The 8,415-nt window shown below is 39.3% G+C and overlaps 1 non-coding gene across 1 annotated transcript; it reads right to left on the bottom strand.

The window, feature by feature from the left end:
- Positions 1 to 7,884: 7,884 nt before the first annotated feature.
- trnaq-cug lies at positions 7,885 to 7,956 on the bottom strand. The gene has a single exon. It is a non-coding gene; the product is annotated as a tRNA-Gln (tRNA).
- Between the last annotated feature and the right edge of the window lie 459 nt (positions 7,957 to 8,415).

Here is an 8,415-nt window from a genome sequence, read left to right on the forward strand (position 1 = left end):
AGCAGATAATTGGAACCGTCTCCGTTGTTTCTCTCAGAGACACAAAGAGCATTCTGTTGATTTCGGACAAATATCGGCTACCAATCCCATCTGGCCGCCTGTCGGCTATTCTCTCTGAGTTATATTTTGGGGCTTGTCAAACCGCCGGCAATAAAACACACTTTATTACCGTCACGTGTTCAGGGTTTTTTCTTTTTTTTTTGTCGGCTGCTCCCACGCGGGTTCATAAATTATTAGGCCCTGCACCGAGAGCTGCTTTATTCGATAATGGCGCCAAAGAAAAAAAAGCTTTATCTCTGGGGGTTTGTGCTGGTGAAGATTAAAAAAGCCCTTTGTGGTCCTTCTAACTTCGAGAGATTTGAGTGGTTTTCAGTAGTTTTCCTCTATTCGATTTCATTTTTACCATTTTTTAAAGATTTCTCAGTTGCTGTTTTCGAAGATGCAAAGGGATGTTTGTGCAGTTTTAATCCATTGTTTTCCCTTCTTCGATGTCACTGGGGCTTTGTGGTTGTTAGAATAATGCAAGGCGACACGCGCTGCTTAGAGAAATTGTGTTGGACGTTTATGAACGCAGTCCAATCTGTGCGTAAAAACTCTATTTCGTGTGCGTAAAACGGAGACTGTGCGTGCTGTCACCCCGTAGAGACCCCCGTGTGGTTTGCGCTGCGGTCCTTTCCTCCAAAACAAGCAGAGACTAAACGCTGTTTGCAGTTTTCCGGATGTTTCTGGAATGCTGTTTGGAGCATTTGTTTCCTGCTTTGATTTCCGTAAATGGGGAGCAATAAAACCATAAACTGGCCCTGTGAAAACAGACCGCGCGTCTCTGTGTGTGGCTGCGTGTCAGCTCTGCGGCTGCTCAGGACATTCAAGAGTCAAAACAATGAATTAAATCAGGAGTTACACATAAAAAAATCTTAGGCCTCCTTTGAAATACTTCAAATAATAACAATCATATACCATATAATAGTAATATCAATAATAATAATAACAATGTTAATAATGCCAGAAACGTCTGGAATGGAACTTGATCAAGGAGCATTAATCCAGCCATCTATCTTCAGGAAAGTAACACGTATTTCATATATTTATTTAATCATTTGCAACAACAACTGTCTTTTCTGGTCTTTTTACAACTATTTTTTTATTTTATTCATGTTTGTATTTATTCATGTACTTTTGATAAATGTTGCTAAATATCCCCACACCGGCAGAACAGTTCATTTACTTATTAATAACAGTTTTTATTAATACGCGAGAAGACAAAATTTATAAGAGATGTTTCATGTTCAAAATCTGTAGGGCCAAAGAATCCGTTTTCTTTATCTTTTCCTTTAATTAACAAAGTGTCAGCGCTGTTTTATACCACGACCCACTTGAATTCATAATTTATAGCGCCTTGGCTTGGCGTCCTGCGTAATAACGCCTCCCAGCTGCTGCAATAGAAAAGCAGAGCGCCATGTTGGTGGTGCATTCAAGGTAACTGGGAGAGGAGAAATCTCATGACCTCCAAGCTGAATGAAGTGGAGGGTGAAGGAAGGTGGTTACCAGAGTCTGAACCGAGGTTGATGAAAACGCACAGAGCTGGAACCTGTGCGCTGATACTGCTGCAGAAAAATATCATCCTTGATTCTGTAGCGCCATCTAGTGTTCAATATACACTGAGCCGTGTCAGCTCTAGCGTGTGTGAGGCTCACGGAGGATGCAGCTGTGCATCGATACTGTAGTACTGCCATCCAAAGATGTTTTCGGGTTTGATTGTTTTAATCTTTGAGTACGAGGAGCTTCAGCAGCAGTTTTGAAGACTTTATTGAAATTAATTGTCAGTTATTTGTCACTCAGCGTGCGTATTATCATGCAGTTCTGTGATGCAAAACACCTATTATAATAAAAATATTCTTCAAATAATGAATTTAAAGTTTTAGAGCAGTGTGCAGCTTTGATGCAGGTATTCGCTTTTTGAGTCCTTTCTGCAGCGCACTGTCTCATATTTCCTGGCTTTTAACGCCCCCTAGTGGATCATAACAACAACAGCACTCTTGGCATAAACATTTAAAAAAGGGTCCATCAAAAGCTTAACCTAAAAATCAATTCATATTCAAAGCCATATAATCGGAAAGATACTGTGACACATCATACTTATAATATCTCTCACACTTTTTATAATCAATATTAAATCTAATAGAAAATGTGTTTAATGTATGTAAAAAAGTCTTTAAATAGCCTTTGCACTTGTGTTAGCATCCTTTTTTTATTACCTGTATCAGATGATAACAGCCAGCTGCTTCACTTCAGGTTAACTGATCAAGCTGTGTGAGTTCTGAAAAAAAAAGTCAATAAAAGAAACAAACAATCAGTGAAATGCATAAAGAGCCTCTAAAAAACATGAGAAAAATGACCTGTCACTAAAAAGTAATGATCACTTGTCCACATTATCAGTTCTTATATTTAATTGTGTTTTATTTTGTAGTGGTTTGGTTGTTTTAAATAAAACCAGGTGAGGTTTATTCCGTAGAAATCAGGCTCTCAGGACAAACCTGCAGGTTGTTTTCTTCTTCGTACACATTCAGCTGAATGTGGAGCCTTGCACCATCCTGCCGAGCAGAGAGACAGCCATGTTTTATACTAACCAGGGAAACACAGGACATCACTAACTGCAGGTTTCTGTCTCAATCTGCCTGTCTCTCAGTCTCTGTTTCTGTCTGTCTGACTTTCCTTGTGTGTCTTTCTGTGTGTCTCAGGCTTTAATTTAATGTTTGTCTCATTCTCTGCATCACTGTCTTCCCTGTCTCCCTTTGTCTCTTTGTTTCTCTCTCTCCAACCCACACACACACAGAGATCTGCTGCTGCATTGCAGTAGGTTGTAAATACTGAGTGCCAGCTGAGCTTGACTGAGCAGAACCAGTGAAATACTGTCTTTGTTTCTCTCTATCTCTCACACCCCGCCTTCTGTCCGAGCTCTGTCGTCATGAGAAGGAAAAAAAAAAGAAAAGAAATGTAAAATTCAGAAAAGGAAGAAATACTGTCTCTGTCTCTTTGTCTGTCTGACACTCAGGCTGCCCTCGTAAAAAAAAACGAACATCAATGAAAACAAAAAGCAGGAGGAAAGGATTCCTTCTGTCTCCTTCTGTCCATCTGTCCAAGTGCGTTTTATGGAGGACAAATTCAGCTGCTTCTACAGATACCCCGGCAGATTTCATATAAAAGCAGTGTGAAAAAAGACAGCTGATGGCGATCCAATGAGAGACAGAAAACCTGTTCATGGCACATAAATGCCCGTTTTTTTAAAAGCTTTTTTTTTTTTACACTGAAAGAACCACAAGTATCCCTTATGTACTTCAGCTGATGGACACAAATGAAGCCACTTTGTGTATACTGCTGCATTAAACACATGCATATCCACAAAAACAACCAAAAGTTGCAATGTGCATGAAGAAATATTTCTTAAGTGACCACATTGAGGATTGCAAATGGCAGAAACAGTAAGCACACATCCCATCACGATCTTTAGTTATATTCTTCTGGAATTGGTTGTTGTACATTGTTGTCACAATGTACAGACTTAAATGGAGATATAACTTGGCCTGCTAATTGCAGCCAAATGCAGTTATACAACATGAGTCATAAAGGCTGGTGCTCTTCCCCTGTAACCCTTTCCAGGAGCCCTGTGACTTGACTGGAGTATGTGGCAACAGGAACAGTTAAACAGAAGCCATCTTGTAACATGGCACCCTGTTTATTGTGTCTCCTAATGCTGCCATACAGAAACTATGTTCATATGCAACTTTTAACTGGATGTGCCATTAGTGTCAATGTATCACAATTACACATTCAGATATTGTGCAATATTCTGCAGTTTAGCTGTAAAAACCTGCTTATTTCACTTATTATTATTACTTATGGAAATTAATAACATAATGTACAGAAGAACATAACTGCTGCATTAAATCTACACACACGCATCTATAGCAGAGAAATTATTGTATATATATTCGTTTTCACATCATCACGAGTGTTAAACTGCGGTTCAAGTGTCAATGCTCAGTGTTGGTACCTGGTGTGTGAGTCTGCTGGACTCCATTTTCCTCTGCAGCATCCTGAGATCAACAGAACAAAATAGACAAGAAAATGAGAAACCCGAAGCAGATCAAAAGGAAATCTCGGTCAGAAATCTGTGCAAAATGCGTCTGTCCGAGGAGAGTTTGGAAGAGTTGAAGACAGTCGAAACACATGCAAGATAAATCTACGTGCTCTTCTTCGCCTGTGAGCAGCCAGTTTTTTCATAGCCTGTCGGTAATAAACGTCATTTTATGTCTGATGTGTGGAAACACGAGACGTTCGTGCTGCTCGTCGTGACAGTAAAACGTAGCATTTAACGAATAAATCAGACAAACCTCGATTCGGGAGGGGGAGAAACTGCAGAAAGAGAAAAAATGTAGAGAGAAATCGACCATGGAGGCGCGCGGGTACCGAAGAGCAGTTCTGGACCGAGAGCGCGCGAGGTACGGCTGCCCGTGAGGGTAAGCGCCGCACGCGCGCACATGACAGTTAGCGGCCAATAGCCGGCGGTGCTGGCTCGTAAAACGGGTTTATGATAACTCTCTCTCTGTGTGTGTGTGTGTGTGTGTGTGTGTGTGTGTGTGTGTGTGTGTGTGTGTGTGTGTGTGTGTCCATAAATCACGAGACAGAAAGTGGAATTTGTGGCAGCTGCACTTAAGAGAAAGTATTTCCAAATAAATACACACACTTATACAGATAGAAACACACACACACACACACACACACACACACACACACAACGTTGGGTGCGTGTGTTTTCGGTGCCTGTTTTGTGGAGAGCGGCGATGGAGGCCACAGAAATGTCCTGTCATCTCTGTCTGATACGAAGGTGGACAAAGCAGAAAATCATGACATTTTTTTACAGTAAAGGAAACCGAAATACTATCTCAACTTAATCAAAATAACTTTGGTTAAATTGTGGATGGATTAAATTCTACGGCGGTTTAATCAAACCGCAGCTCCCATAAAAAAATAGCTAAATTTATTTCTCCCCGGGTCAGACTGATTGTTTTATCCTAAATGCAAATGTGTGAATCGTGAATAAAAATTGGCCAATCGCTTTTCAGAATTATTATCACAATTTGTTCCAGTTTATGATTTAAATGTAAATGTATTTTTTGCACTGCCTCGGTAAACTCTCACCATATTCATGGTATATTTTCTGCTTCTTTGTTCTGTGCATTCCAGCTCCATTTCTCTGGCACCCTATGAATAGAGTGAAACACAAAAAAGAACTGAAAGTGAACCAAGGTTATTAGTGAGCAGAATAACCTGAAATATGAGCAGACTTTAAACTAGTCCTCGGCGACATGATTAAATCAAAGTGCTCCTTTACATTTCTTAAGTTTCTATAGTGTTAGAATTATTGCAATTGTTTGAGGAAAAGCTCAAGTCTTGCTTGCTATGACACTGGAATATTATTCTCATAAAGACAAAACATTCTTGCTGAGAACTGATTATTTTTACCACTTGAGGGCGGCGAAAACAAGATGTGACCACAGCATTGACTGATCCCCTTTTAACTTGATGTGTCAGCAGACAGTTTTTATTCATATCTACACTGAGCCGCTGTGGAGGAACATTATCAGTCATCTCAGGGTCGTGTTTGCGTCCGCCTCATCGATTTAAGTCCAATATTCAGCTCTTTTAGCTGGGAGGGGAATATCTGGCGCTGCAGCTGCTGAATGTGTGTGTGTGTGTGTGTGTGTGTGTGTGTGTGTGTGTGTGTGTGTGTGTGTGTTTTCACTGAAAACAGCTGCTGACAAACGACGCTTGAGCGTTGAGACTGAACCAAATCCGTAAAATTGTGGGCCGACAGATAAACGATGAGCTGTCACCTTGTTTTCACATTTTCATTCGATACGTTGCTGCTGTGAACTATCTTTTATGGCCGATATATGAGAATATTGTCCTTTTTTTCTGAGGAACAAGCTTCAAACGCACATTTGCTTTTACAAGCTGAACCCACCGATGACTGCAGTAAAATCCTGCTTTTCTCTCGGGACTCTTGTTGGAAGGAAAACAGACAAACTGAGGCAGCGCGGAGAGCAGATTTCATCAAATAATGGCACTTTGTCGCTGTATTTGTGACAGATTAACTCCTGGTTCTCCTTATATTTTTCATAACATGAGCCAAAATGGCCACAGTTGAATTCATAGCTTTTGTTTGTGTGTGCTGTGTAGCCATAAATGCAAACACTGCCTTTTATTTGGAGCATCTGATGGGGGCGTAATTCAGCACATGTGTGTGCTGTTTATGTGCTAAAACCTGATAATTATTCAAATGCACGAGACTTTCCAGGCTTTGATCTTAATGCCACATATGCTCACTCTTTCTTCGCTTCTTACCTCCGGCAGAGCAGATATATGAATATACTGAGGTCGTTATTCTCACTTCTCCAACCAGCATCCTCTTTATCCTCAGCAGCTTACATATCTGCATTCTGTCCGCAAGGAAAGATGGCTGCCATACAAAAACTGCAAGTCACTGGCTCCAGGTCTGAATCATTTCCATTTTCATTTAGCTCAAACCGAAATAACTGTTGCCAGACTTGAATTGGTGGTGCAAATCTTGTGAGTGCATTTTAATGGCTACATACCCTCCAGAAGCTTAAATAAACTGGGCTCATGGCGATCAGAGCATGTTCAGAGAATCATGGTGGTTTTATTCAACACCTTGAATATTGCAGGATGGTCTAATAGAAATAATCATTCACTCAGTCACTATGTTCCTATAATGCACCGAGGCTCTTTCTGCTGCAGAGAGAAGGAGTGAGCTTTTTAAATGACAGGATGCATGTAGTTTTGTAGTTAATACTTCTCACACCTTTCTATTATTTATGAGATATTTTCAATTTTTCAATTTTCATGACGGAAATAGTTCTAAATATAAAGGCATTTTTTAAAACTTTAAGTTAAGTGAAGTGAAGTTTTTTTTCCTTTCAGTTGTACTGTTTCGTCAGACAGGACGCAGGTCAAGGTGGCTTTAGAGTCTGGTTTTATTTTGAAGAGGAAACACAGAGTGGAAGCAGCTTCACACACTCCTCTGACTGCAGCGATGCCACCAGATGCCGGTGTTTTTAGTCAGTATTGTCTAAATTAAAATAGGGTGGATGAAGCTGTCGTTTAATATTCCTAAATGTCCATAATTTACTTCCTGCACCGACATTTCACTTCACTGCATTTATCTGACAGCTTTAATATTTTTGCATACAAAACATATGAAGAGCTTTAAAAAATTCTACTAAATTAAACTGCCCAACAGTTCATTCATTTACAGCTGAAATGATGAGTCAATTAATTATTTAATTAATTAATTGCCAACTATTTTGATAATTATTAGTCATTTTCATGTAAAAATGCTTCATGGTTCCAGCTTCTGAAATGTGATGATTTTCTGCTTTATCATAGAATTTAAATTTATTTTTAATAATTTTGAGGTTTATCTGTTGGTAGGAAAAAAACAAACATTGTGAACATGTTACTTTGTTATTGTTTGACATTTGTTATTTTTATGACATTCCTCACTATTTTCTGATTTACTTTACAAACTAAACAATTATTTGATAAATGCAGAAAATAATTAGCAGATGAATCCAAATGAAAATAGTGATTAGTTGCAGTCCTTAACCAAATAGTGCAAAATGAGCTCCACGTCAACCAACTGTAACAGTACATTCCTGCTTTTATTTTTATGCATGAGTCACACATTTTGCTCACTAATTTCAAAGACATTTTTACACTGGTATTTTTACTGAAGTAAAGCATCTGAATACTTCTTCCACTGCTGTCCATCAGTGAATGTCTGTTAGAGATTCTGAAAACATCAGGTTCTACTGAGATTTGAACTCAGATCGCTGGATTCAGAGTCCAGAGTGCTAACCATTACACCATAGAACCACTTTGAACTTCCTCAGCAGCGCGACACCTCCACCCAGCGGACAGAGTCAGTAACTACACATACTGTGTCTGCATCACACCCATGACCAGCGTTGTTTTTGCTTGAGTTTCAGTCTTTAAAACCACCTCCATCTTTACATGTCTTCGTCTTTGAGACAACAAATTAGCAGTCTTTGTTACTGACAAAATACATTTCAACTCATTCATTATTTTTTTTTCCACATGATGGTTCCACGTTCACTTTGTCCCTTTCAAACGAAGAACAGATTATTCATATGTCTTTACTTCCTCCTACGAATATATACGGGCACTAATCATTCTTATAAACAACCATTTTGCATGTAACTCACCTTATTTATTAAGGTCTATGTCTGCACAACTGCGCCGCTGTGAATTCATTTTATGTTACTGCAGACATTGTGTTGGGAACAACATTTAATCGGGAGCGATAATTTGAAC

This window comes from Chelmon rostratus, chromosome 11 (genome assembly GCF_017976325.1).
Source record: "Chelmon rostratus isolate fCheRos1 chromosome 11, fCheRos1.pri, whole genome shotgun sequence".
Taxonomy (NCBI): domain Eukaryota; kingdom Metazoa; phylum Chordata; class Actinopteri; order Chaetodontiformes; family Chaetodontidae; genus Chelmon; species Chelmon rostratus.